Here is an 8591-nt window from a genome sequence, read left to right on the forward strand (position 1 = left end):
ATGTATTAGTGTTGGTATATATACAACTGTAGACACGTGTGTGGCCATATCTTGTTTTTTTTTGTTGAACACTTGGCCATATCTTGTATGTAACAAGTTTTTCTTCTTTGAAGAGTTCGTGCATAAATTGTTTTTATAATTATGGGGAATAAAATGTGATTATCTGTTGACAAAAAAATATGTGATTATCTATTTTTGTGCGGTGTTAGTGTCATCTTACGTGGAAAGAGATATTCCAATGGAAAATTATGTTTTCTCAAGGGACGTTTCCGGGAGAAAGTTCTCAGATTTACTTCTTTTTTAGTTTCACATATTTGTACTACATTACAAATGAAAGGCCATCATGAATTCTTTTGACGTCATCGATTGCTTATGTTACTTAGTGTTGTGAATAGCCCTGGGCATATAAACCGCACCCGAAAAACCGAACCGAAACCGACCCGAAATGCACCGGTTCGGTTCGGTTTCGGTATTGCCATATAAACCGATCGGATCTTACATCTTGTACCCGCGGTTATCGGTTCGGTTGCGGTTATTATCCGAAACCGATCGGGTTATCCGAACACCCGAAACCAAATCATTAACCACACCTTCCTTAGTCTGTTCCACTTCCCTAAATTTCTCGATTCTCTCCGATATTATAGAGTTACGCCGTTTAATCCGAATACAAAACTGGGTTCCTCCGATCCTTTAGCTTCTCCACCATCAGCGTCATCTAGAAACAAATCTGAGGTGTGTAACATGTTTCTCTAAAATTCTACTCCTTTTCTTTATCTTTTTGTTCTGTTTTTGATTCTCTGTTTCTCTGATTTGATTCTCTGTTTTTGATTCCATGTTTCTCTGGTTTGTACTCTTTTGTTGCTTATGTTCATTGGAAACTTGTTGATGCAGATGGCGTCTAATGACTTTCATCGAGAGGGTGAAGATAGTGGACAAGAGACAGAAGATGATGTTGAAACACAACCAAGTCTTGTGGATAAAGGCAAAAGAAAAGGCAAAGGAGTTGCTGGTTCTGCTCAAGGCGCAAGGAAGAAAACAAGATCTCCTGTTTGGGAACATTTCATCAGGCAAGAAAAGGACTACAACAAATGTAATTGCCGATACTGTGGGAAAGAGATGTCTTGTCCAACATCATCTGGAACTTCTAACTTGATGCATCACTCGAAAATATGCAAGTCGCACACTGCCTTTAAAGCGGCAAAAGCGTTCACTGAGCAGCAGAGTCAGACAGAGTTAAATCAAGATCAAGAAGGGAATCTTTGTTTTGGAAAGGTGTCTGAAGAAGTGTTCCATGAAGCTACAAATGAGATGATCGTATTAGCTGAGTTGCCGTTGGCTTTCAGCGAGTGTCTAGGCTGGAGACATTTCTGCAATAAAATGAAGCTCGACAATCCTCAGTCTCGCCGAACATGTACGCGGGAAATAGTGAAGATGTACGTTCAAAGGAAAGCATCAATGAAGAAAATTTTTGGAGAGAACAAGCACAGATTGTCCCTCACTACAGATATATGGGTTGCTCCATTCACAAAAGCCAGCTACATGGTAATAACTGCACATTTTATTGATGTCAACTGGAAGTTAAAGAAGATGATTATTGGTTTCAAGAATGTACCAGATCATAAAGGATGCACGATCTCTAAATGTCTTCTAGATTGCTTATCTGAGTGGGATATCAAGAAGATCTTTTCTATAACAGTGGACAATGCAACAGCAAACACTTCAGCTATGAGGAAGTTCAAAGAAGGATTCATTTTGAAGAATGGCGATGAAGCATTGGTTCTCAAAGGTAACTTTCTGCATATTAGGTGTTCAACGCACAACTTGTGAATTTTATTATTTTCTCTTAAAACAAAAGAAAGCGGAAGGTTTTTTCCAGGCCAGGCTCGAGACTTTCATAGTTCCTATGCGATCAATACTAAATCAGCTTCTCCATAATTTTAGGTTTTTTATTATTTATCAATATTTTTTATTAATTAATATTATTTATAAAGTGATTTGGCTTATATGTCAACTTCTCCATAATTTTAGGTTTTTTTTATTATTTATCATTATTGTTTTAATATTATTTATGAAATAATTTAGCTTCACAATCCCAACAATCGGTATTAGAGCCAATACTTTGGTTTTCTAAATCAAAGTCGATTCTGCTTCGTTCAATACCATGTCGTTTGGATGTTTTTATCTTTTTTTTTTTTTTTTGCCGGCAATATTACAGACTCATGTTGACTCTGTAAACCAAATTGGTTGCTCTGTATCCATATGGACAGTAAACGACGTCTGTTGCCTCACACCACGTGCTAAGCCATCCGCCTTCTCGTTTTTTGTTCTTGATATATGAGTAATCTCCGAGCTGTGAAAACTCCTCTTTAGACTTCTGATGTCTTCTAAGTAGCTTGCAAAGGCCGGCCATTTTTCTGGTTCCGAAACCATCTTCACCAATTGAGAACAATCCGTTGCAAAAGTAACATTGTACTGCCTTAAATTCCGCATACATTCCATTGCCCATATGAGGACTTCCACTTCCGTATGTAAAGGTGATTGACTTGCCCTCGTGTTTCTAGCACCCAACAAACCTTCGAAACCTGGTAAAGTACTATACCAACCATGCCCAGAAAAGGTATCTCCGGCTTTCCAAGATTCATCCGTAAAACACCATCGTCCTGGTCTAAGCGGTAAATCAGGCTCAGATACTACTGACACCTGGTTTGTCTGTGTTAGAGCTTGTTGGGCATCAGACCAGAGTAAAGATTCAGTCATAGCCAGTTTAAGAGTATCCTGAGGATCTATGTCCAAATTGCTAAAAACCTTATTGTTTCTCCCTTTCCAAATGTACCAAAGTATCCACACAAAATAATGTTCTTCCAATGCAGGTTTGATTCTCCAGAATAAATAATCCATATTCGTGAACAAGGATTGTCCTGGAAAGTAAGCTGGATTCGTAGGGATCTTCGAAAGAGCCCAGACCTGAACTGCTGGTGGGCATTCAAAAAATACATGATTTATAGATTCCTCATCTGCTCCACATCGATCACAGCCAATATCCCCCTTCAGACCCCCGGCTTTTAGGTTCTTCCTGACAGCTATACATCCTGACAACAATTGCCATAGAAAGTGTTTCATTTTGGGTGGACAACGCACTTTCCAGCAGTGTGCTTTGAGATCCGTAACTGTTGGGCCAAACTCTACTATCCCATTCCCTCTATCTGAATATGCTCTTTCCAGCTGATATCCTGATTTAACCGTATATTTGCCATTTTTTGTAAAATGCCAACCAACTCGGTCTGCTATTTGAACCCTACTCAAGGATATACTTTCAACAATTTTGACATCCACAGGTTCCATTATTTCCTGTAAAGCCAAAGAATTCCAAGTACGCGACTCACTATGAATAAGAGAATCAACCGTAAGATGAATATCAAACGGATGAATATCCATTTAATTCGACAACAGATTTGTAAGGAGAGTACAAAGAGATTATTGGTCATGCAATATATGATCAGATTCTCCATAATTTTAGGTATTTTTATTATCTATCAATATTTTTCAATAATTTTAGTTAGTAGTTTTACCTTTTACTATGTTTTAACTTTTTTTAGTTAATATTTTGAGTCATTATTTTCATAAAAAAGTTTAATTAAACTTATTAAAGTTTTGATATTTTAATAAATAATAATATAATTCATTATTTAACTGACTGCAAATTAATATTATACAATTACCTCAAAACTATATGAATAACGTGTTTCAAAAAGAAATATAATTTCATGTATTTATTTTTGTTTATCAACATATTTCTTTCTTATTTGTTAATTTTTATAGTTAATAATATATATATACACATATAATAATCGGATTTATCATTAAACTAAAATATTTAAATTAGTTTAAAAAAAGATATTTTTTTCTTATTTTTCAATATTTTCAATAACTTTTATTAGTAATTTTACTTATTTATTATGTTTTTTAGTTACTATTTTGAGTCATTATTTATCATAAAAACTTAATTTAACTTATTTTTTGATATCTTTGATAAATAATTATATAATTTATTATTTAACTGCCTACAAATTAATATTATAAAAATTATTTTAAAAAATTATATGAGAAACGTGTTTGAAAAAGAAAATACAATTCCATGTATTTATTTTATGTTTATCTATATTTTCCTTTCTTATTTGTTAATTTTTTATAATTATTGATGTATAAACACATATAATATTTGGATTTATCATTAAACTAAAATATTTAAAATATTTTTATAAAAAAAATATTTATATTTTTATAAACGTAATCTCTCATGGGATATTTGTTTAAATTATTAAACTTATTAACAATGTATATAAAGAATAATAAAAAATTTATTTATATTTGTTTGTTAAAGTGATTTTTCGTAGTATTTTGCAAGAATAACATTTATTTGTTATTTAAGTAGAAAAATCAACATTTAATTGTTTTTTATTTTTAAATATTTTGTTAGGAATGAAAATTATCTTTTAAAACCAAATATTAATTTTTAACTCCAAACAGAATATTTTGAAAATATTCAATTTTTATTTACAACAAGTATCTCGTATTTATAAATTTTCAAGAGTTTCACAGAATTATGACTTTGTTTAAATTATTTTTTTGTTAGACTATTATGTAAATAAAAATGTGATTCTATTTTTATATAAAACAGTATTTCCAAAAGTGATTTTTATCTATATATTATTAAATTTTAAAATTTAAAAGACAATTTGTAAGGTATAATTACGATTTCATAATAAAGAAACAGTATTTATAGGAAAAATAGCAATTTCATTTTTAATTTAAAAAATATAGATTGACTATAGATTATTTTTTTCTATTATAGCATTTAAAAATAAAAATAGATAGAAAATGTTCTTGTCATTATATACTAATGTTTTATTTGTCAACATAGTTTGTCTGTTTGAGTGTTTGTTTAGTTATTATAAGAGGTATTTCACAATATAATTATACATATATCAATAGTTTTATTTATTTTGATTAATTTAATATATAAAATTGAGTTCAGTTTAAAATTCTTGGGTTTTTAATTTATTTTGAGATTTGTAGGTTTTGGTAATTCCAATAATTTGGTTTCATAACATCATTTTATATTTAAAATTACAAATATTTGTATTAGATAATATTTACAAGTTAATATGAAAGACTGGTTAAAGATAACAACATATTTTAAAATAACAAAATATTAGTGTTGTTATGCAAAAACAATAATTTTCAATAAATAAAAGATAAAAATTAAGAAACTTAAAGATTCATAAAATAGTATAATTTTTTAAATTTATTTTATAGTAATAGTACTTTTATTAATAAGTATCTATAAAAGATTAAGTCCGCACGTGCGGACAAAACACCTAGTATAATGATATTTTTATAAATTTTTGGATCCCAAATCTTAAAGAAATTATAAAAAAAATTAGGACCCTGTGCTTAAGCACTCCTCGCACACCCGTAAAGCCGGTCCCGGTTTTTTCCTACAAATCAAAAATGAAACATTCTGCCCAAAACAAAAGGTAGTGGGAGAAAGACAGTTCAACCGCATATGCAGTTCATCTATCTTTAAATTTCCATTCACGTTTTTTTGTTTTTGAAAAGCAGTTAGCACGAGATCTGTCTGCATATCAATATTTTTTGTCTTTCTGTAAAAAAGCGGAAGATCTGCATGCAGATCTCATTCGCTAACATTTGGTAGTGTTGATCTGCTTTTTTGACCAATAAATAATTTTGTTACAAAATACAAACATTTAATTTTAAATATATATTTATCTACTTTTATAAATAACTTTTATTTTATTTTATTTACAACTTTAACAATACAGTACTATTATTGTCTACTATTTTTTATTTTTATATTTGTCAAATTATTTTTACATTTATTTAAATTATTATAGTTATAAATATATATATATATGTGTGTGTGTGAGTGTGTGTGTGTTTTATCTATAATACGCATTATGCAAATATATATTAGTATATTTTAAATATATATTAATGGAAGAGATGTGTATTTCGGTTAATTCTAATAATCATATTTTGATTTAAAATGGTAGAAACATGGTTTTAGAAAAGTAACATATAAATACAATATTTTTATTCTATTTTACCTACAAGTATATATTTCTCTTTCTATTTTGTCATATAATTTTACATTTATTTAAATTACTATATCTATATAATGTATGTTTATGTATTATATTTTTGTATTATGTGTTTTGATATATTTTCTTATAATTTTTATTATTAAAAAATAATTTATTTATTTGAATTGTTTTATCATTCAAAATTATATTAATTGTTTTATCTGCTTGATCTGCTCTGCATGATCCGTTTGATATGCATCTCTCTTGCATGATCTGTTTGATATGCACCACTAGAACTGTTTTTTCCATTCGGAACACATCTTTTGTGAAAAGGATGATAACTTTGTTGAATTACTACAAAACGATGTAATCACTTAATTCCAAAAAAAAAATAGTGGACTGGCATTTACTCTAAATTTACGTAATTTGGTGAACTGTCATTTTTGTGGTTTAAAGTATCCTGAAGAATTGAATATTTCTTAAATCATTGTAGATAATTTACTAAACAATACTGTTTTAAATACTACTTAAACATTATTTTTTCAACACTAATACTAAGAGCATCATTATCAGTGGGACTTTTTAGCAAGTCTTTAGGTTATTTAATAAATTTTTTTGTGTTAAGAAACAAGGTTAAGGACAAATCTCAAAAGAGTTAATTATTGGTAGGACTTTTAGATGTTTCTTAATAAATTAAATTGCACAAACTTGTATGACAAGTAATAAAGAGATCCTAAGATAAATCAGATGTTTTTGTCAACAGACCCTAATATATATGAAAAATTATGAATGCAGTGATGGCTACCAAAAAATTATAGAAAGAAAGCTACATGTACTGAGAAATGTGAAATGTGGTTTCTGTTCTGATCATAGATGATGAATACAAAAAAGTGAAGCAGAAGCAAAGTAATACACTTCAAGACTAAGCAACGAACCAAAAGATTAACCCGAGCGCGAGTGCACCGGACCATTGGAGAAGAAAATCAAGAAGAGCCGAGACGAGGATTGCAAATCCAGCAAAAACCTTTGTGGAAGAAATGGTTTTCTTGAAGAGTACAAACTCTGCAAGGACGATGGTTGGTGTCACAGCGATCTTAGCCATCTGGTAGAAACCAACACTGGATAAAAACAAAAGTTCTAGTGTGAGATAAGAAGAGAAGAAACAAAAACAGAGTACATTCTCTTAACATCCATCAAAAGGTCAATTCTTGAGCTATGGGTATTGATGCAAGTCTTGAGCAATGAACCTGTTGTGTTTGAGGCTGGTATTGGCGAGACCAGAAGCAAAGGCCATGACAGCTCCAAGAGAGAAAAGAGAGGAGAAAGATGTGCTTTTTGATGGAGGAGACATAGGAAGAAGTGAGAGAGATTTGAAAAAAGCTAGAAGTCTCCAAGCAACGGCATAGTGAATCAACGTCAGAAAGATTGGGAAATTGAATCCAACTCTTCCCATCACCTGCAAAAAAAAAGTTCTAATAACAGAGAGACACAGAAGAATATAAGATTAGAAAGAAGAGTGTGCTTTAATTACAAGTTTATTGGCGAGGATGATGCCAACAGCTCCTTTTGATGTTTTAAACTCGTTGTATAAAGAGCTTCTGAGTTCCCTGATTCTTCATAGGAACGGATCAGTCTTGTGGCGTTTAAACCATCCAGAACTGGCATGCACACATCCATGAGTACTAAATCATAGCTAGTCTCTTTAATCAACAGAAGCAACAGCATCATAAGAATTAGTAAAACTAACCTCTATTGCAATTGTATCGATGAACCCCCTTCATGTCTCTCTCCAGTCTCCACAGAATAAATCAAAACGGATTTGACCCATCCAAGAAACAGAACGAAGAATCAATGGCCAGAAACAAATCAAAATTGATAAACTAGCACCAAACAAATTGCAATTGATCGCGAGAGGTCTCGTTTTGAGAGAGAGAAAGAAGAAACCAGACGAAGAGGACGAAGCCACTTCTCCTCTCTCCACTCACTTGCCCACACGTGTCCGTAAGGACGTTTGTTTTTGTATCTTAACTAAGACACGTCCTTGAACGTCCTTCAATTATTAAGTGTTTTTGATTTTCTTTTTAATTAAAATTAAGATAAGGAACGTCCTAAGAATTGGCGATAATGATGCTCTAACACTAATACTTAAAAATTTATTCTTATGCTGTTCAACGGTAGTTTTTTAACACTTTTTACTTAAGATCTCTCACTACGACTGATATATGGTGTTTTCCACATCATTGTATATATGTTTTCATTTGATTCAAGTCTTTGATTCGTGTCAGTCTAGTCCTTTTTGATATTTTACAGGTCTGGAGTTGGTAGAAGAGTGAAGAGAAGGTGCATGAAGAGAAGATGTCCTTTTGGAGCAATCCTGCGGAGAACACTCAACAGTCTTGGGACTGTTCTCAAGCGGAACAAGCAGACGAAGTGATCCCGAGATTGTTCCCGACGAATTAGGAAACTCCTATTTCGAGAATTAAAGCC

The 8591-nt window shown here is 31.3% G+C and overlaps 1 long non-coding RNA gene across 1 annotated transcript; it reads right to left on the bottom strand.

Moving 5' to 3' along the window:
- Nucleotides 1-6763: 6763 nt before the first annotated feature.
- LOC108840760 (uncharacterized) lies at nt 6764-8118 on the bottom strand. The gene is made up of 4 exons (XR_008937697.1): nt 7852-8118; nt 7636-7762; nt 7352-7560; nt 6764-7222 (listed from the first exon to the last, which is right to left on the bottom strand). It is a non-coding gene; the product is annotated as an uncharacterized LOC108840760 (long non-coding RNA).
- Between the last annotated feature and the right edge of the window lie 473 nt (nt 8119-8591).

This window comes from Raphanus sativus, chromosome 2, assembly GCF_000801105.2.
Source record: "Raphanus sativus cultivar WK10039 chromosome 2, ASM80110v3, whole genome shotgun sequence".
In the NCBI taxonomy this organism is placed as follows: domain Eukaryota; kingdom Viridiplantae; phylum Streptophyta; class Magnoliopsida; order Brassicales; family Brassicaceae; genus Raphanus; species Raphanus sativus.